The sequence below is a fragment of the Pan troglodytes genome, chromosome 4 (assembly GCF_028858775.2).
Source record: "Pan troglodytes isolate AG18354 chromosome 4, NHGRI_mPanTro3-v2.0_pri, whole genome shotgun sequence".
Classification (NCBI taxonomy): domain Eukaryota; kingdom Metazoa; phylum Chordata; class Mammalia; order Primates; family Hominidae; genus Pan; species Pan troglodytes.
In genome coordinates, this window is record NC_072402.2 from 159,893,582 (window position 1) to 159,915,564 (window position 21,983).

Here is a 21,983-nt window from a genome sequence, read left to right on the forward strand (position 1 = left end):
TCATAAATACAGAATTCAAGAATAATATTGATGAACTACGTGCATTCTGCCCATCCCCATAGCCTGGTACAAATAATGTTCTGGAGAGCAGAAAAGGGGAGAAGGATGACAAGAAAACCGGAAAGAGAGGCTCAATAGAAAGGAAGATCTATGTTGCCAACATCCTTGGTTTTAGTAGCTCAGTTTTTGTAGGATTTCTTCTCTTGAGGGCCCTGTGTTGTAAGTAACCGACAGGCTTATTTCCTGAAGCAGAAACCCTGCATTCCTTGGTCCCCTCTTGTGTTTTCCAGATCTTTCAGAAATGAGGACTTGACTTCTCCTGTCTCTAATTCCTTGGCAAATCCAGGAGTGCTGTTTCTCAACACAGTCATTATTGTGTTGATACTGTTTTCAGTCTTTCCCATATCTCATTACCCTTATTCAGAAATGATCTGATTACCTAATGCTGCACTTTAGAAACTCATCTACACAAATGAACAAAATGCATTACTTAAACTGATTTATCTACTGAGGTTAAAGAAACACAGGGGTAGGTGTGACATTTAAGCAATCCTGGAATAAAGATGACACCCCCAAATGATGGCTCAGGACCTTACCTCTCTCTCGAACTCAGCTCTCTTTTACTGTGCTAACCCACACTCAGAGAGTCTCTCCCTGTGGTCACCCAATGGCAAACAGAGACACCAAAGGCAAAATCTTTCCAACTTCAGCTCAAGAACAAAGACGTGGACCCCTTTTCTGGTATTCTTAACAAAGACCTTAGAACTTACCTGCCGTTATTTAAACTGTACAGATTTAAATCTGCATGTGTCCATCCTGATTCACATAAACTGAGACTGTTTGCATGAGGGAGGAGCATCTCCCAGTGAAAACTGAGGGGTTTTTTAGAAGCCGGACTCCTCTGTGTAGGCAAACACAATGAATGCTACATAGGTGAAGTGAGGTTCATCTGCCCTGCAAGCTGGCCTCAGAGGAGTTACTTTTTTCCAGAGGATCTGTCTGTAAGTCCTGAGCAGCCCCTAACGGTCAGTAGTGGCCAGATGAGGGCAGTAGAGAGAGAAGACTCAGTGAAAACCTCAGACCACGGGAAGCTATGATGGAGCGCTCATTGCTCTGGGTACATGTCAGAAAATGCGAGGCTGATTTGAAGCTTCCTGCCTGTACCCACTAGGGCATTATGACTGTCACGCACAACTGGCTTTCTGCTCCCTGAGGATTCTCTCTGGCTGCCAGAGCCTGCTCTCCCCAAACCTCTGGCAGGTTTGAAGGGCCAGAGAGTTAACACTCCTTGGTAGCAGCTCCCTGCCCCACACCCCTCGCCAGTGTACCCTCCTATGGGATGACTCTGAGGCACATGTGCCACACTGACTTACAGCTTCATCCTAGTGGGGATGAAAATCCAGTGAATTGGAGAAACAATGCACTTTCCTTCTCTGTCTCACTCCCCTGCTCCTCTGCCAGTGCCTCTGGGATCACCTCCCAAATAAACCACTTTCCTTGAACCTTGTCTCCGTGTCTGCAAATGCCCATATGGACCATGATGGCATAGGATCCAGGATTTTAAATATTTTTGCAAGAATGCATATTTTCTGTTGCTGTCTTCTCCCTACTATAGAATAAAAATCAAGGAGGGGATGGATAATCTCTTTGCTGGGAAATCCACTGTTAACATATTTTCTAGAAATAAATGAAAAGAATATATATTTATGAAGAAAAATGTAAATAGCATGATAGTATAAAATATAAAAACTAAATTTGTATTTTCTCACCTTCTTCCAATAGTAAATTCTGATTAATTCTCTTGTAATTCCTCCCACAAAAAAGAGAATATACAGAGAAAGCAAAAGATAAGAGGAGAGAGTGTCAGAGAGAGGTACAGAAGGAGAGAGCATTTGCAAAGCTTTTGGTATAGAGCTGGTTGCTAAATAAATCAGTGTCCTTAACACTTTCTTCAAACAATAATTATGTCTTTGAATATACTTCAAGTAACAGAACCTGCACTGTAAATAAACATATATACAGGCATGTTTAAGTGATGATGTTGGTCTGGCTGCTGGATTTGCCATAGACTAACTCAGTTAACTCACCAATAAAAATTCAAATGAAGTCCTCTTTGCTAATGAATAAAAATGAGCAGCACTAAAATTTAATTACATCCCTACAAGAATATTTTGTGTCTGAAGTAGCCAATATTTTTACAAAGTGAGCTAATTAAAATATTAAATAAAATATTAAAATAAGTAGACAGTTTTGAATATTTCTGATTAAGTTACATTTGTTCTTTGTACATTTTTCTAATACAAATGGTGGAAATTATAGAATATAAAACTCCAATTAATCTTTCCTTCCTTGAATGGAAACATGATTCAGAAGTTAACAGCATTGATAGAATCTAAGCATTTTCCTAATGAAAAACATATCTTAACAAAACATCGGTACAGTATGTTCAGTATGAAAGAGAATATAGGCTGGGCACTATGACTCATGTCTGTATTCCCAGCACTTTGGGAGGCTGAGTAGAGAGGATTGCTTAAGGTCAAAAGTTCAAAACTAGAGTAAGCAACATGATGAGACCCTGTCTCTACAAAAAAATTTAAAATTACCCTGGGGTGGTGGTGCACGCCTGTTGTCCTAGCTACTTGGGAGGCTGAGGCAGAAGGATTGCTCGAGCCCAGGACTTCAAGTCTACAGTGAGCTATGATCGCTCTGCTGCACTCCAGCCTGAGCAGCGAGGGAGACCCTGTCTCCAAAATAAATAAATAAATAAAATAGAATATAGTTTTGCTTTGGTTATCCTTTTATTTACCAAAAAAAAAACAAAGAAAACTGAAGTTTTGTTCCATGTGAACTTGAAAACTGTTCTAGACTAAAGATGGTGGCTCGTGCCTTTAACCCCAGCCCTTCGGGAGGCCAAGTCGGTAGAATCGTTTGAGGCCAGGAGTTTGAGACCATCCTAATTAACATGGGGAGATCCTGCCAATACAAAAAATTAATTAATTAATTAATTTAATTAGCTGAGTGAGGTGACACTCACCTGTAGTCTTAGCTATTTGAAAGGCTGAGAAGGGCGTTTGAGCCCTTGAGTTCAAGGCTATGGTTAGCTATTATGGCACCAGTGCACTCCAGCCTGAGCAACAGAGCAAAACCCTGCAGCTAAAAAGTAAAAGCAAAGCAAAGCAAAGAGAATTGTTTTGAATGGTCTGATTTTCTGATTTGTCATTAATTAAACAATTTAAGAAGTAGCACCTTAGCCAGGCATGGTATCTCACACCTGTAATCCCAGCACTTTGGGAGGCCGAGGTGGATGGATCACTTGAGGTCAGGAGTTTGAAACCAGCCTGGCCAATATGGTGAAACCCCATCTCTAGTAAAAATACAAAATTAGCAGAGCATGGCGGCACATGACTGTAATCTCAGCTACTTGGGAGGCTGAGACAGAAGAATCGCTTCAACCCGGGAGGCGGAGGTTGCAGCCAGCCAAGACTGCATCACTGCACTCCAACCTGGGCAACAGAGTGAGATTTCGTCTCAAATTTAAGAAAAAGAAAAGAAGCAGCACCTCAAAAAAAAAAAAAACTTTTAAGGAGAGCGATAAATACACTTATGCTTACGAGCATGTGCACATATGTGCACACACCCATAAACCCAATAAATATGACTGAAGATGGTAAAGAAATTAGGTTAGGAAAAAGTATTTTCTATCTAATACTACAGACAAATGGCTTATATTATTAATATACAAATGGCTGTTCTAAGACAAAAAATATTAAAATTCAGGTAGAATAAATATGAGTAACAACCAAACATACTTAAAAGGAAAGTAATTTTAAAATTTTTGAAAAAATGTTCAATCTGACTTAAAATATTTTTTTAAATGCCATTTAAAGCCACAAACTGCTATTTCAACTGCCTGATTGGTAAAGATAAAAAAGTCGTTCAGTAAATCTACAGCTTCCTCGGGGTATTGGGGAAGCAGGAACACTCACCTTTGATTGGTGTGGAGGATACATGATTTCAATGTCCATAAGATAAATTTTTCAGTAATTTTAAAAACTAGAATGTTTATAAAGTTTCTAAAGATTTACTCAAAATATATACTCACTGATATGAATTGAAGAATGTCATCAAAGCATGTTAGTGATAGCAAAACACTGAAATGAAGAAAAATACACATCAATCATTCCTGGTTAAGTAAGTTATGCAGAGTAATACAACGGAAAACTATGATATATAAAGAACTAGGTAATTTTATTTTGTTGATCTAGAACTTTGAATATCTTTTTTTTAAAAAGTAAGAAGAAGAACAATTTGTAGTCTGTTAACATTTGTGTTAAATGTTAAGTGCTCCATGTCCCTCTGTTATTCTACATGCATAGACAACTTCAAATTGTATTCAAACATCAGGACAGTTGGTGGTCTTTGAGTAGAGGGACTGGGTGGCCAGGGGTCAGAGATGGGAGAAATGGGTGTGTTTTTTCCTGCATTTATCAGTCACTTCAATAATAGCTTTGGGAAAATACTTGGACAGACTTTCCCATTCTGATGTTATTAAGGAAAAAGAAGCCTAGGGTCAATGGCTCAACATCCATAATTCCAACATTTTGGGAGGGCAAAGCAGTAGGATCACTTGAAGCCAGGAGTTTCAGATCAGCCTGGGCAACAAAGCAAGACCCTGTGTCTACTACTTAAAAAAACAAAACTCTTAGCCAAGTGTGGTGGTGGGCACCTGTGGTCCCAGCTACTCAGGATGATGTGGGAGGATTGCTTAAACCCAGGAGATTGAGGCTAAAGTGAGCTGTGATCACGCCAACTGACTGCAACCTGGGTGACAGAGAGAAACCCTGTATCTTCAAAAGAAGAAAAGAAAAGAAAAAGGGAGGGAGAGAAGGAAGGAAGGAAGGAAGGAAGGAAGGAAGGAAGGGAGGGAGGGAGAGAGGGAGGGAGGCAGGGAGGGAAAGGAAATATAGTAAAATATTCCCTGTTGGCTTTTTTATGGCATTCCTTGTCCACATTTAAATCTTTGAGTTGACTGATATTTTCATGTCTTCTACAGGTTCTTGAGTGGCCTACAGATTAAGGAGAAGAAACAGCACATAAACAGAAACACAAAAACAATATTTTCAAAAGAGGTGGCCACTCGGTTCATAAGGAGACAAAAAGCTTCTCACTGGTTATTCACTTGATGTTCAGTCTTGAATGATGACCTCATCTCCTGGATATGGAAACTGAGTTATTTCGTATTTTATACTTGCTGTTTTTGTCATTCATTCAGACAAATGTGTGGAAATGATAGAAGCATCCAGTTCCCTATGGGGGAAAGGTGAGGTCAGTACCCTGGTGCTTCTGGTCAGCATCTCAGCAACTAGTTTTCCATCATTCTGAAAATTCATTTCTCCTCAGCTATTCATTTATCTCAATAGAATGTGTTGAATCAATCTCTTTCCTAATTATGTAAGTGGCTTCCTGTATCAAAGATAAAATTGTCTGGTTATCGGGATGAATTTGGGGACTCTATTCTGTTTCTATTTATTTTTTGGTTTAGTGCTGTATTGGTACCACGTTGCTTTAACCATGGTGGCTGGATATTATGTTTTCTTTTCTGATAATGCTGGTTTTTCCTCCTTATTTTCTTTTTATCATAACTCTTCATCATCTGCCTGCATATATATTTTTTCATATACTAGGGAATTTTATCATTGCATTACAGATAAGGAAACCAAATATTAAAGAACTAAAATGTTCAAGTCGCAAGGCTTGTAAATATCAAAACAAAGATTTGGACTTAGTTGTGTTGGACACCAAATCTACACTTAGAATCTTTGGATTTGAACCCTATAGGCTAGAAACATGGTTCTTTTTATGTTTCTATTTATTTTGTATTCTTGTAAGTTGTATGTATTGATTTTTGCTCTTTTTTAGTATTTTTGAATAACCTAGTTGAAATGTTAAAACCTCAGTTTTCATAAATATATACAATTTTTTCCTGGGACAGGATCTGATACAACTGATTTAAAGTTGGAATAGCACAATTCTGGGAATTGTTGGCACTGGTGACTTCGTGATAAACTAAAAGAATCTCAAAATAGAGGCAAAATCAAATATACAAATTTTTAAAATTATAAGTTATTTCAAACTTACAAGAATAGTTAGGATTGTCCTCTATACCTTTACCCAGATTTACCTAATTATAATATTTTTGTTCTCTGCTCTCTTTACATAATATACATGTTATAGATTTTCCTGAACATTTGAGAGTAAGTTGAGTACATCATCGCCCTTCATCATTAAATATTTTAGAGGATGTTTTCTAAAATACAGACTTGTACCCATAGTACAATTATCAAGTTTTTTATATTGAATATTTGTACAGAATTTTATCAAATCTGCCAGTCACATTTCAATTCATCCTGGAGTATCCTTTACAGCATTGAATTTCTTCTACTACATATTTTATTGGCTATGAATTATAGTCTATAGTCATAGATTCTAGTCTATGGTCACATAATATATTTAGCTATCATATGCCTCTAGACTCCTTTAATTTGTAAAGGTTCCCCAGGCTTTCTTTGCCTTTTACGATATTGACATTTTTGAAGAATAAAGTTGATGGACTACTTTTATAGCCCCTTATATCACCTTGATAGTGTGTGTTTGAAGCATACCTTTGTTCAAACTGTAAAGAGTATTTTTACATATAGAAGTGCTGAGGCCTTTAGAGCCAGCCAGGGCCAGAATCATAAATGACATTAAAGATATGGCAATACCAGACATGCCAGGATGTTCAGAGAAAATTTTCCACACAGAAGGACTCTCTGCATTGAAGGCAGAGTAAATAACGGAAGGAGGCATGACTTAAATTCCAGGTTTTTAGGGGTTACCTGACAAAGGAGAAGTTGTTGTTACAGAAGAAGCTAGGAAAAGAAAAAAGCTGCCAAGTCTGCTAAATCTCTGTAATATGAATGAGAAAGGTTTGATTTTCTGGGCGAAGACTGTTCCTTTAGAATCAGAAGAGAATTGAAGAAATCAAAGCAAGTAAATCATGTAGTGCTTGACTTCAGCAATTTCTAATCTCAGCGATGAAGCTGTCCATATTATAACTGTCATAGGCATACATCACACAGGGAGAAATACTCATGGGAATATGCTTACACACCTACCTGCCTACATCTATATCAATATATACCATCAAGTAAATCTCCTCATTAATTATGTTTTAAAATTTTAGATATTTTTAAAACCACCAATAGTGGTTTGAGTTAAACTAAAAATTTAGAGAATAGAAGAGAAAAATAGTGAAACCATTCACAGAGGAATAAACTTTGATGTGATTCAACACTACCTTACATCCTGCTCTATGTAACTTCACGTGCACCCATTAGAGACTGAATTTTGCTAAGGAGAGGTTCTCACCCACTCTCTACATCAAGATGGGTTTAGGTATGCAGCTTGGCATAGGGATGTGATGCCAATTCTATATGTGAGAATTGAATTGCTCAGTGTGAGAACAGGGGAAAAATTAAAATGTTAGGAGACCTGAAAGTGAAGGACCAGCAGGTTGGGAAGTTTACCTTCAAGAAGAGACACAATAGACCTCAGAGGCATAGTAGCCTACAAGAGACAAAGATGATTAATGATTAAGAGAGGTGATCAAATTATTTGCCATAGGGTATGCTAACATTTTTCTCAATAATTTTGCACTCTTGCAAGATATTTAATAGAGGCTATATTGCTCACTCATGCTTTTTGGTTTAAGCAGATTGTTCTAGGTAAACTTGAAAAGTTTCTTAGTTCTATGTCAGGGTTGATCAAAGGCAGGACCCGTTTATATTGTGAAGCTGGAGTTAATAATAGGGAAGATCCTAAAAGTATAATGATCAGAGAATAAGCAAACATTTCTGGGAAAACTCCAGGCTTTCAAGGTTGTGAAATTGGTCATTTCAAAGCTGAGAACTCAAAGGAGTAAAGTTAGACCAAGTTAATATCTGGTTTTATTTGACAAAAATATTAAAAATGTACTGAAGTATACATGACATTTCTAAATGGTTAGGGTTGGAAATTAGCAAGACCAAGAGAAGGATGGAGAAATATGGTAGCCCAGGATAAGTGGCTGGATCTGCTTGGTTGAATGGTGTGGATGGGATTGGGGATGCACCTTCTTTTTCTCCCCTCTTCACCCTCTTTACACTCAAGGCCCTCATAGCTCTGTAGGCCATAGAGCACATGCTCAGGGCCCAGTGGCCTGAGATAGCAGTGTGCTGTATAAAATAGAGAAAACTTTCATTTCTTGAACAGCTGTAGTACCCACGGATGAGTTCAAACTCAACCTCCTAGGACATTTCCTGTTTCTTTTTTCTTTTTGTGGAGTGTGAGAGACTCTTTTCTGTTTTATGTACTCCCTCCAGATGAATCAATTTTTAGAAAAAGTGGACAGAAATAAGATTTTTAAAAATTCTGGATTTGCCCACCAATGAAGGTTGGCTGTATTTTATTGTTCTTGCTTTTATTTTCATGTTTTTCTTCCAGTTCTACTAAATCAACAGACATGTGAGATGGAACATCTCAGTATAAATAGGAAATATTTTCTACTAGGAGAACAGGCTGGACAAGACAGTGATTAAAGTGATTACTGAATCTTCTATCTAAAAGCTCACGGGCAATTCTATCTTGGTGTTGTAAAAAATTCCAAGATGAGGTTGAAACACTGTGATACAGTGTCTGTGGAGTGGATTGTTAAGAGAGTGCAGCATACTTGTGGGGAAGCAGAATCATACAATTGTTCAGCACTCTGTTTTCTACGTGAGGCACCTCTGGACCTGGCCTCTGTCTTTGTGATGACGTGGAGATAAAGACTGAGTGTCTGAAAGCCTCCGATCAGATGCTAAATACTGAACTCTGACCTCAGGGAGCAGAATCCTACCTGACAGAGCACACACACACCTATGTATGTCATTGATTCTGCAGCTGTCCTCAGCAGAAGGCTTCTGACTGGAATCTCAATAGAGAACCATGTGCCTAAAGCACTTCTTTATTTGAGTTTTACAAAGAAGGTGCAATATAAAGTGTGTTTACTACCTTTACAAATAAATAACAGAAAAGAAACACAGAGTCCATGAACCCAATGTAGAAAGTCATATAATTCATAGGTAATAAAGCTCTGTACCTTGCCTAGGGAGAGAAGAGTGACAGTTTGGTTCCACTTTTGTTGCCATCTTGTTTCACACAGAAGCAAGATAGAAAGTCCTCAGCTGATCCCACATTCTCTAAGGATATTAATTTATCATAGTCTCAACCACCCCAAGAATTCAGCTAATTCACTTGCCTGTCTTCCTCCACCACCAACCCTCTCTCTTTCACTAATACTGTGTTTCTATGGCTGCTGTAACAAATTACCACAAACATAATGGCATAAAATGACACAGATTTTGTATCTTACAGAAAGATGAAATGGTTCTCAATAGGCTACAATTTATGTATCAGCAGGGCAACCTCATTTTTGGAGGTCCTAAGGGACAGTTTGCTTTCTTGCCCTTCCCAGCTCCTAGAAGCTTCCTGCATTCTTGGTTTGTTGTCCCTTTCCATCTTCAAAGCCAGCAATGGACATTTGAGTCTTTCTAAAATCACATATTTCTAATCCTGACTCTTCTGCCTCCATCTTCCCCATTTAAGAGCCCTGTGACTATATTGGTCCCAACTAAACAATTGAGGTTGACCTCTATATTTTAAGGTCAGTTGATTAGCAAACCTAATTCCATCTTATACCTTTAGTTCTTTTTCCGTGGAAGATAACATATTCACTGGTTCCAGGAATTAAGAAACGGACATCTTTGGGGTTCATTACTATGCCTACCACAACTACCATATACCATATGAAGTCTCACCCAAACTTATATGATTCTTGTTCTATTGAACAATGTCTTAAAGAGCTTATCTCCAGAATGTCTAGATTTGTTGGCCTCAGCTATTCTGATATTATCAACCACAGACTACTCACAACTGCCCATTTCAGCATTCTTGTGGCAGATATGTGCAAAAGACTTGTCCTTTTCAACATTCCCGCACTGTGTTCTTCACAAGGCCATCTTTCTCTCCATATATCAAGACTTGACTCTGTGAAAATTCTGCAACCAGCAATATAGAAGATGGAAGCCTCTCGCTGTGTAGACACAATATCCATGATAACCTGAAGATTTGAGTCCTGAAGAAGGTGAACTTCCAGATAGGGTTGGAGGAAAACAAAAGGTCTAATTTCTAAAACAATTGAGACCAAGCTATAAACTGAATACTCTTAATATCTTAGCATAACTTGAGGTGCAGAAATACACCTACCCCAACTCTCCTGAACTACTGCAGGGTAATCAGAGTAGCTGCATAGTTCCTACTGTCTACCAAATCTGAAAAGCTCTAAAGACAATTTGCAACAGAAATGGATTCTGTTCTTCTAAAAATTCCTCTTCAGACAAAGCAAGTCGCTGGTGGCCACTGTGTTGGTCTCTGGTAGCTGTTTTCCTCTCACGGCTACCTTTGTCTTATTCAGAGCAATATCCAGGCCCAACCCTGGGCCTAACATGTATCAAGAATCCCCACTGCTTCTCCAGCTGTGGCCTCCTCTTCATCTCAGTTACAGCCCAGACATTTGTCTCTGTTATAGCCACAGGCCCACTTCAAACCTATCTCCCAATTCTACTAACATCCTCTCCAACATGTTAGAGTCTGTGGAGTATTGCTCACTAGAATCCAGAAAGAAGCACAGTCTCTTATGATGATTACTATTGGAAAAGAAAAATGGTGCTTATGGTGGAAGCAACTGGAAAGGTTCAGGAGTTTACCCTAAGAGGTCCAGAGATCTCAGGAAGCCTTAGTCTTCCAGCTCACAGCCTTCCCCAGGATGGCCTGGCCTCTCTGTTCTATGTGATGGGGTCTAGCATTCCTTAAAATTTTGCTGTCAGCAAGAATATATGGGAACAATCCTAGCATCACATTCAAAATAGGCCTGGCCTGCACAATTGCAGAAAATCTGGCATTCATGCAGCCTTATAGCAAATGACCAGAGATCTCTAAATCAAAAAGGAAACGTGGCCTCTCATGGCCCTCTGTGTTTAAGGCCAAAGCAGTAAGATTCAAAGGACTGGGTTGATGCATCCAAGAAGCTTCTAGGGGAGAAGGCCCAGAAACACCTGCCTAAAGAATGACGTAAGGACCTGGCATATATCCTAAGAAGTCCAAAGTATAACCTCTCAAGGCTCTTGGAAATATACCTAATAAAGAGTCAGGGAGCTAATGCTGAGAAGGAGGTAAAAAGTGACTTAGTGACTCACTCAGTGAATGACTTATTTTCATGATTTAAGGGAGAACCAGAGGAAATCATCCAGAAAACATCCAGAACATAACCTTGGTCAGAAAGACAGAGCATGTCAATGAGGGTATACATTCTTCATGGATAGCAGCCCTCTCTATCTTCTCCCTTCATAAGAAGTCTCATATACATGTGGAATCAAAAATGTGCTATTTTATTGGGTCAATAACATCATCTCAATACCTCTTGGAGCTTTCATTCCTTGATCTCAGGACTTAACAGGTGCTAGAAGCCTACTTGATATAATTTTGTGGTTCGCAGAGGTGAGGCCTAACTCTCAAGGTCCTTGAATCCAGAAAACTGTATCGGATGAGAAAAGTCCAAACCTGGTCTATTTCTCGGGGAAGGGCATACTGGACATGCTTGGTTTAGGGGCAGACTCCATAACCATGGTTTCTCAGCTTCTAATAGGAAAATGTCAAGCATTTCATGGAGAACAGGTGATTACAAAAAAAATTGCTTTTTTTTTTTTTTTTTTTTTTTTTGAGATGGAGTCTCGCTCTGTCACCCAGGCTGGAGTGTAGTCGCACAGTCTCGGCTCACTGCAACCTCCACCTCCCGGGTTCAAGTGATTCTCCTGCCTCAGCCTCCTGAGTAGCTGGGATTATAGGCACACCACCATGCCAAGATAATGTTTGTATTTTTAGTAGAGATGGGGTTTCACCATGTTGGTCAGGCTGGTCTCGAACTCCTGACCTTGTGATCTGCCTACCTCGGCCTCCCAACGTGCTGGGATTACAAGCGTGAGCCACTGCTCCTGGCCACAAAAAAAGTTCTTATCTACTCTTGACAATGTTTTATTTGAACTTTCCCCTATAGATGAGGAAGACAAGAAAGACTTGAGATGGTCCCACTTTGATATCAAACATGAATTTCCAGGGACCAACCCCTCATGCCCCACATCAAAGACAAAACCAGGCACAACGAGACTGAACTAGAGAGCTGGAGGACAGGGGGGTGCACACTGGGTCAGCGAGAACAAGCATCCTTTTGCTTTCATGTCCAAAAAAAAAAGACAGTGCATTAATTTAGACCCTCCAAAAAGAAAAAGGCCTTGAGAGACAATCTATTCGGGAAGGATATATTATAGAAAGGGATCCAAGTTTGGGGAACTTTACACACCACAGGAAAGACAAGCAACTTGGCCAGGGACAGGAAGTCAAACAGATATTCATTCTGTTGAGCAAAATGTCCTCAGTTCCTTTCCTAAAAGGATTGGGCTCCTCAGAAAAGTAAAGTCAGATAAAGAACACATCATTAACTAGGGTGAATTAGCCCCAGGAAAAAAATGAAAAAGTCAGTAAGCTCCCCTGAAACAAAATACATCAATGTCACTATCTGAGCAGAGTTCAGGCCTATTCCAACCAAACCAATCTGGGGATACTGAAGATATTGAAAGTCAAGACCAATGTCAGTCATGGACCTGACCCCACAGCGTGCACTGGGTCTAAGGCATGGACTTCATGCAGGGAAGACAGTCAACTCAAAGAGGTACTTTACAGATCACATAGCTAACTAAACATGCCTGTAATTACTGGGCTGCCTTCTTCCTTGTGCAAAGCAGAGAAATAAAGGCTAAACCTGCAGGATTCAAGCATGTTCTGAAGACCTGAATTTAATGAGGGGAATCATGTAGATCAGAAAAAAATTCTGGATATTATGAAATTACTTCCAAAAAGTAGCGCTGGAGACATGTGGTTTCAGCTATACTAATTTATGAGGGTTATCTGTACCTTGATTTGAACTTGAATCTCTACCACTCTCCAGTTTCATGGCTTTGGGAAAACTACTTAATCTAAATGATCCTTCATTGCCTTTTCTATTATTTCTTATCTCACTGTTCTGTTTTAAAACACATGCATTTATATTTATATATCGCATTAAGCCCAGTTCCTGTTCAAAAAATGCTAGTTCCCATTTGTTTTTTTCTTTGCCCTCAATTGAAGAAGATGCTAGTTCATCTATTTCAATAACAGGTGCATTGAGTTATTGACAAACACGATATATTTTCAGATTAAAAGCTGAATGAAAATGAGAAATGGTGTTTTCTCTAGAACCGTTGACTTAAAAAACACGAAATAGAAAAAATTAACTGTTCTATTTTCACCATAGTTTCTATTAATGTGGAAAAATACAGAAAAATGAATGGTTATCTTGAATTAGTATTATAACAGTTGTGTCAAAAAGGTATATTTTTAAAACTTTGGCTTACTTTTTTTTCTCATTCTGCCAAGCTAAGTCCATATACTAAGCACACCGCAACAGCCTAATTTAAACCTGTGGTCAAGGGAAATCAATTTAGCTAAAAATACACTTTGGAGTTTTAAAGAATTAAAGTACTTCTAGACTATTCAAATATTACTGTTTCTTTGAATACATTGTCACATTTATGTAAAATCTGAAATATAGACTCTTTTCCTCTTGGCACCAGAATCCCCTTCTCGTATCTCTTTCATAGAGCAATCTGCTTTTAGGGGACAAAGAATTTGCTAAAAAGCTTGTAGTGAGAGGAAAGGCCCTGAAGGGTTTTGCTCAACTAATAATGGATTGTCACTGAACTGTCTGTTTAAGGGGGTGACTGTTTAACTACAGGGCTTCAGCTTTGCTGAGCAGGGTGTGCCATGAGGGGGCAGAGCAGACTTGTTTGAAGCAATCAAAATGTGTATTTGCTCTACAGGAAAAGAGTTGGCAAAGAAAATTATACACCATGAGCAAATGGGATTTATTTCAGATATGCAAAGCTAATTCAGTATTTGAAAATCTAATGTAACCATCACATCAACAAGCTAAAGAAGATAAACCATATGATCATATTATTAGATACAGAAAGAGCATTTTACAAAATCCAACACCTAGTCATAATAAAAACTTTCAGCAGACTAGAAATACAGAAGACTTTCTAAACTTAAAGAACATGCACAGAAACCCTACAGCAAATATCGTATTTAATGGTGAGAAATTATATCAGTAAAAAGATACGCCCAGTTTAATCACTCAGACACAACATCTTATTAGAAGGACTAGCTAATGCAATATAACAAAGAAAAGGAAATAAACATATATATGTTAAAAAGAAAGGAGTAAAATTGTCTTTTTTCACAGATAACATGATTGTTAATGTATTTAGAAAATCAGAAAAAGTCAACCAAAAATCTCCTGAACTAAGCAAATATAGAAAGATTCAGATACCAGTTTAATATAAAAAAGTTAACCAATTTCCTACATACCAGCAATTAGCAGTTGGAATTTAAAATTTGAAAATTTTAAAAATACTTTTGCCATACAAAAAAATTTTATATGCATATTGCTAAGTAAAAGGAGTTAGTGTGAAATGGCTCTACACTGTGATTTCTCTTCAATAACATTTTGGAAAAGGCAAAATTATTGAAGTGGTTTCTGGAAAATTGGGGGATGGAAGAAGAAAGGGATGAATAGGTAAACATGGGGGAGTTTTTAAGGTATTGAAACTATTTTATATGATATTGTAATTATTAATACATGACACTATATAATTGCCCAAAATCAGAAATGTACAGTGCAAAGAGAGAGTCTTAAAGTATGTAAATTAAAATATCTACCATTTAGGAGATTGGGGTATTCCAGCAGGAGACATAGTATGTGACAAAAAAGGCTAACTCTATTACAAATATCTAAAACAACCTCATTGAAAGAATGATAAAAAGGTGCTGACCTAAGTAACTGGAAACCTATGGACCCCTTAAAACCGAAGCGAAAGAAACTGTACATAGCACTATACTTTGGTTGATAAAGTTATTTCCCATGGAGATACAAGTTAAAAATTCTGATGTTTCATATATATAGTCATTTGTTGCTTAACAACAGAGACACATGTTGAGAACTGCTTCATTAGTCAATTTCATCATTATGTAAACAACATAGAGTGCTTACGCCAGCCTAGATAGTATAGCCTACACGCACCTAGGCTATATGTTATAGCCTATTGCCCCTAGGCTACAAACCTGGATAGCATGTTACTGTATTGAATTCTGTGGACAACTGTAACATAATGGTAAGTACTTGTGTATTTAAACACATCTAAACATAGAAAAGGTGCAATAAAAATATGGTATTCTAATCTTACGGGATCTACATTGTATATACAGCGTATTGTTGGCTGAAACATTGTTATGCAATGTGTGACTCTATACTGGACTTGAACAATTAAGAAAACAAATGGTAAATGATGGAGTCAGTTTTCTCATCATTGGAATGGGATTTTACAAACAACGGCAGGATACCAGAATAATTCATGTGATAATAGACTGGAGTTGAAGACTGTGTGTGAACTCATATTTAGCTTAATATAAATACAGACCAATATAAATACTTGACCAATACTCCCCAAAACTGTCAAGATCATCAAAAACTAGGAAAGTCAAACTGTCACATCCAAAGGAGCCTATGAAGACATTTTGACAACTGTAATGGGGTACACTGGGTGAGATCCCGGAATAAAACGAGGACAATAGGTAAAAACTAATTGCGTATTTAAATTAATTATATAGAATAATTTTAAAATGTTAGTTCTTTAATTGTCAAATATACTATTCTAATGTAAGCTTCTTTGCTTCTTTTTTTTTTTTTTTTTTTTTTTTTGGAGACGGAGTCTCGCTCTGTCACCGAGGCTGGAGTGCAGTGTTGCGATCTCGGCTCACTGCAACCTCTGCCTCCTGGGTTCACACCATTCTCCTGCCTCATCCTCCTCAGTAGCTGGGACTAGAGGCGCCCGCCACCATGCCCGGCTAATTTTTTTTTTATTTTTAGTAGAGACGGGATTTCACCGTGTTAGGCAGGATGGTCAGGGTCTCCTGACCTCATGATCCGCCCGCCACGGCCTTCCAAAGTGCTGGGATTACAGGAGTGAGCCACCGCTCCCAGCCTTGTAAGCTTCTAATAAGAGGGGAAACTGTGTTCAGGGTATATAGGAACTATGTAATGTCTTCTACTATCTTTACAATTTTTCTATAAATGTAAAAATACTATAGAAAATAAAGTCTGTTAAAAACAAACAAGCAAACAAAAACAATTGTGTCCTAGGCATCCTCATTCCATGCCTCCCAGTTAGCCTGTGTCCCAGGCAGGACCATGCAGTGTCCAGGATGCCAGGTTGATCGGATGGCGTGTGCCATTGCCCTGGCTGTGCCTTTTGCTCTTTGTCACTTCTAACCTGCCTGAAAGTCCTCCTCCATCTCTTTTAAAAGTGAAAATATATTTCAAAAAAAAAAAAATTCAGTCATAAAAATAAAAGATGTTACATTGGGAAATTCTGTAAATAGTGGTGTCTGTTTTTACTGTGTTTTCACATGTGTTTGGTGACAACATGTAATTCTCCTTTTAAATTCCACTCATACCTCACTATGAGTATGTTGAAAGTTTTAACATGGATATTATACCTCTATTAGAATCATTCTTACATGACTTTTAAAAAGCTCGTTTTTCTTTTCGAAATATATTTGTTTCTTCTAATACGAGTGTGATGTCATCCTTCTCTGCCATGCCTTCCGCCAAACTTTAGTGTATTTCAGAAACTAAATTAGAGTATTTGGGCTAAAAGGAACCAAGGAGTTAAACTCAGCTCTTATTGAGTGACTGCTTCAGCTTCTAAAGAAGACTTTGTTCATGGATGGAGGATGGCAGTGGTGTTGACACCACTACCATCCTTGGCTTATTTTATTTGCACCTCCTCAGATATCCTATTGCCATTTTATTTATTTATTTATTTATTTATTTATTTATGAGACAGTCTCACTTTGTTTCCCAGGCTGAAATGCAGTGGTGCAATCTCGGCTTACTGTAGCCTTTACCTCCTGGGTTCAGGTGATGCTCCTGCCTCAGCCACACAAGCAGTTGGGACTACAGGCACACGCTACCTCGCCTGGCTTTTATTATTTTTTTTCTTGTGGGATCAGGGTCTCTCTGTGTTTCCCGGTCTACTTTTGAACTCCTGGGCTCAAGCAATCCTCCTGCCTCAACCTCCCAAAGTGCTGGGATTACTGAAATGTGAGCCACTACACCTGGCCAGATATCCTGTTTTTAAAACACATAGTATTTTCATAATATTGTCATAAGGAAAAAATATGTAGAAAAAATACTATAAAATCCTTCAGGGTCTTTTGAAATCTACTTTTAAAAAGTGTACTGCAGGCCCAATTTCAGGTTCTGGCTCAAGCATTTATGCCTGCCCCCACTGTCCTGAAGTCTGTGAACTCTGCTACTGTGGGGTAGATATGAATAAACTGCCCTAAGAGGAGATGCCATTCTCTGACAGTCTTTACAGGGAGATAAGAGACTAGTAGCTTCCTCTATCACACATGGGAAAATTGGAAGTCTGAGGGTGGCTAAGCCCTGAGCTCTGAAGATGGGGGAAATCTCTATCTCTGATTCTTTTGCTGGAAATAGCTGCAATTTGCACTATGACCCTTCGTTTTTTCCCCAGTAAAGAGTTGGGGGATGGGCTCAGAGGCTTATGCCTGTAATCCCAGCATTTTGGGAGGCCAAGGTGGGCGGATCGCGGGGTCAAGAGATGGAGACCATCCTGGCCAACATGGTGAAACTCTGTTGGGTTTTCACCCAAAAATTAGCTGGGCGCAGTGGTGCACACCTGTAGTCCCAGCTACTTAGGAAGCTGAGGCAGGAGAATCGCTTGAATCCAGGAGGCAGAGGTTGCAGTGAGCCAAGGTCATGCCACTGCACTCCAGCCTGGTGACAGAGGGAGAATCTGTCTCAAAACAAAAACAAAAAACGAAACAAAACAAAACAAAAAAGAGTTGGGAAGTGAGCACTGCCACCCCAACCTCTTAGCTTAGTCTTAATGAAGATGCAAAGAAGTCCATCTCTTTCTCTTCTTATACCTAAGCTACAGAGTATTCCTGGGCAGGGAATTGCTGTGTGTGCACATGAGCAGGAATTTTGTACTGCTCTACCTGAAAGGAGATATGCCACTCTCTTACTTGCCTTCCCTATCTTATCCCCAGAGAGGGTGCTAAGAGCTTGTGTTTGGAGATTTTTAGCTGTTGACAGCAGGACATTTGGGATCCTGGGTGCTGAATATAGTAAGTCAAATTATTGTTTGTGTATCTGCTCTCCCCACCAAACAATAGCGCATTAGTTCGTTCTCACACTACTATAAAGAAATACCGGATACTGGGTAACTTATAAAGGAAAGGGATTTAATTGACTCACAGTCCCACATGGCTAGGGTGGCCTCAGGAACATAAAATCATAGCAGAAGGTAAAGGGGAAAAGGACCTATTTCACATGGGGATAAGAGAGAGAAGAGCAAGCAAGTGAAATGCCAGATACTTATAAAACCATTAGATCTCATGAGAACTCACTCACTATCACCAGAACAGCATGGGGAAAACCGCCCCTATGATTCAATCACCTACCACCAGGTTCCTCCCTCAACACCTGGGGTTTACAATTCAATATGAGATTTGGGTGGGGACACAAAGCCTAACCATATCAAATAGGAAGCCTAGGAAAAGGGAGGGCTGAGGAAAATGTCAGAAAAGCTTGGAGGTTAAGAAGGATACACTATTTAGCAGCCTGTGCAAGAAATATCTTCACATTGTTACAAGCAATTATCAAAAAAGGGAGGGTAAAAGTATGATTCTAATATAGGTATAATATCTATGTTAAAGCTTTCAACATACTCATAGTGAGATACGAGTAGAATTTAAAAGGAGAATTACATGTTGTCATCAAGCACAGCTGGAGGAAACACCAACTTCACCTTGCCCAAGAGGGCAACGCCAGGTTGAGTAATATCCATGCAGATATTATCAGATACTATCAAAGATAAATCTCATGTGTTCTTCCAAAGAAAGGCCACCAATGTGCTCTAAAGCCATAAGCCCTGAGAAATTATTAGAAGATGAGACCTGGGTTTGCTGTGTATGTATCAGGGGAAAAGGTGCTAGCATCATGATTAGGGATGCTGGGAACTTCCCATTTCTTCATACCAACTGGTTAATCTTTGGTTCTTCAACCTTTTCTTCTGTGGTCCTACCTATGTACAATAGAAAAAAGGTCTTTTGAGTTCAAGGATAATTTTTTCTGTCAGTATTTATTGACAGTAATTACTTTGCATTGCTGTCAATTATCTACAACTTTTACAGTGTTTTAAAATAGATGCCATAGAATCAAATTCTGAAAACTCTGAAAGGTGCGCTATAGACAAAATACAGTTTTCAGCAGAAGCACAGCTATTTTTTCCTAAAATATGTTCAAATAGATTTCAGGCCATGCTCCAGGCAAAGCATATGAAATCATTTCACATACAGAGACATGAAAATTAAGCTCTGACCAATGCCAGCTTTCCATACTTTCCACGGGATAACTCAGCTTGCAGAGACTGCTGCATTTTTGAAAAATTAACCAGTGTCCAGAAGACACAGAACTGGGTAGATGTTGGGTTGCAGTGGGTGGTATATGTTTGGGAAATATTGCTGTAGTAAGCAACGGGATGGTGGGGTAGCATAGAAACAGCAGAGATGCAGCTTAAGAATTGTCAAAGTCTCTGGTATTAATCTACCTGGAACAAACATGAACTTGGAAATGCCAGCTCCCCATTGGCTTGGAGCCTCATGGAAGGAAAGGCCCTCCACATGGAGAGTCTCTGTGAGGTTGCTGACTTGATGACTTCATTGCAAGGCACAGAGAGCAGATAACCTGTGCAACCACACAATTCCTAGTTTAAAATGGGACAGGGAGTGGGGAACAGGTTGACTTGGTGGTAGACTGCATAGGAACACAGGAAAAAAAAGGATGAAAAAGGAAAGATTAACCACTTGATATGAAGGAATGGGAAGACCCCAGTATTCCTAAACATGATGCTCACATATTTTTCTCTAATATATACACAGCAAACCCAAGTCTCACCTTCTTGTGACTGCTCAGGGCTTGTGGCTACAGACCACATTGGTGGCCTCTCTGTGGAAGAGCACATGGGATGTATCTTTGATAATATCTGCATGGATATTGTTCAACATGATGTTGCCCTCTTGGGCACAGAAAGGTAGTAGAGAAATCTGTTGAAAAGGATACTATAAAAGTTCCTTGTTTTATCTTCTTATTCTTATAAGAAGGAAAATATTTTCAGCCCTTTTAATTATAACGTGTTTTGAGAGAAAAAGAGAGAGGGAGACAGAGAAAGAGGGAGAGGGAGAGAGACTATTGTAATCATTTTGCTATCTGAAAACAGTCCCCTATCCTGCTGTCACTCAAGGAGACACATTTTAAACCAAGTTTTTTTTTTTTTACCATATTCTTCATTTGTTGGTCTTTTCACAAAGAAACTTTGCTGACAGGAATATTTTTTTTCCATCTAGAGATACAATTTATTTGAAGAGAAGTTCTGGAGTCCTCAAATAATTCAACAATGAATTAATGACAATCTAGCATTTGATACAGATAGTATAATAACTGAATTAATTATTTCTTCTACAGCAAGATCATCTAAGCTGTAGCCCAGCATGATGATGTTGAATTGTGGCCAAGAATTAGTTATGAAAGTAATGCAGCAAATACAGCACTTAACATGAAGATTGACCACTTTTTATGATGTTTTGATATACTAGGGGTTTCTCACGGTGTAGTACACTGCTGCTGCTATGCAAAATGATAAGAGGTGTTGTTTGTAATAACATTTTAAATGTTTATAAGTATATATTTATTTTATGGTTATTTTTGCAATAGTGATTTGAAGCTTTTGTTCAAAATAGGTTAAACTATTAATTATGTAATGGCATAGCTACCTATAGAGATATGGAGACACTCATAAGGGTATTAAGATGTGATTGGAATTTGGAATCACTAAGTTGGAAAGAAAAACCAATTTGATGTTGTGGGTTGCACCTATAGCCCCTATTATTCAGCTTTCCCTGTATGTACACTCTTTCCATGTGATTTTGCAAATTCTTTCCCTAAATGGGTGATGAACATTTCTCTGACCCTTGAGGTCATTTTGGTAATGTAACTTATTTGGCTAATAGAAGATGAGAAGTGACAGTGTGCTGGTGCTGAATCTAGAACTTAAGAGGCCTTGCATGTTTCCACTTGTTGCCTTTGCACCTTTGCATCAACATGAGAAGAACACCTATTAGCTAGCTTGATAGTCTAAGGAGATTGAGAGACACATAGGAGAGAGTCACCTCAGCAGAGTCCATCCTAGCTCTGCCTAAACCCAAGCAAATTGCAAATGTATGAGAAATAATAAATGTATTTTAAGCCACTGAGTTTGGAGGTTGTTTTTTATGTAGCAATAACATAATATCAATTGATAGAGAATAAGAAGCAAACAATGTATGTCTGCTAGCCATTTTAATAAATCCCTACAAAGCACCCAAATGATTTCACATCTATTACTTACTCCAAGTCATCTTCACAATACCGCCATGAAAGTGAAATGGGAAAGTTTTCTTATCTCCCTCACAGGGCGTGTGATGAGAGTGTTGCTTGCTTCTTTTGTGCCCTGCTGCTCACACCTCTAGGGGAGCATGCAGATGGGCAGGTTGTAGGGATCTGACCCCACAGCAGTGTCTAGAGGTGAATATTTACAGCTCCTGAAGCCCCAGTGGGCAGGGGTTACAGTGCACTCTTTTAGTTT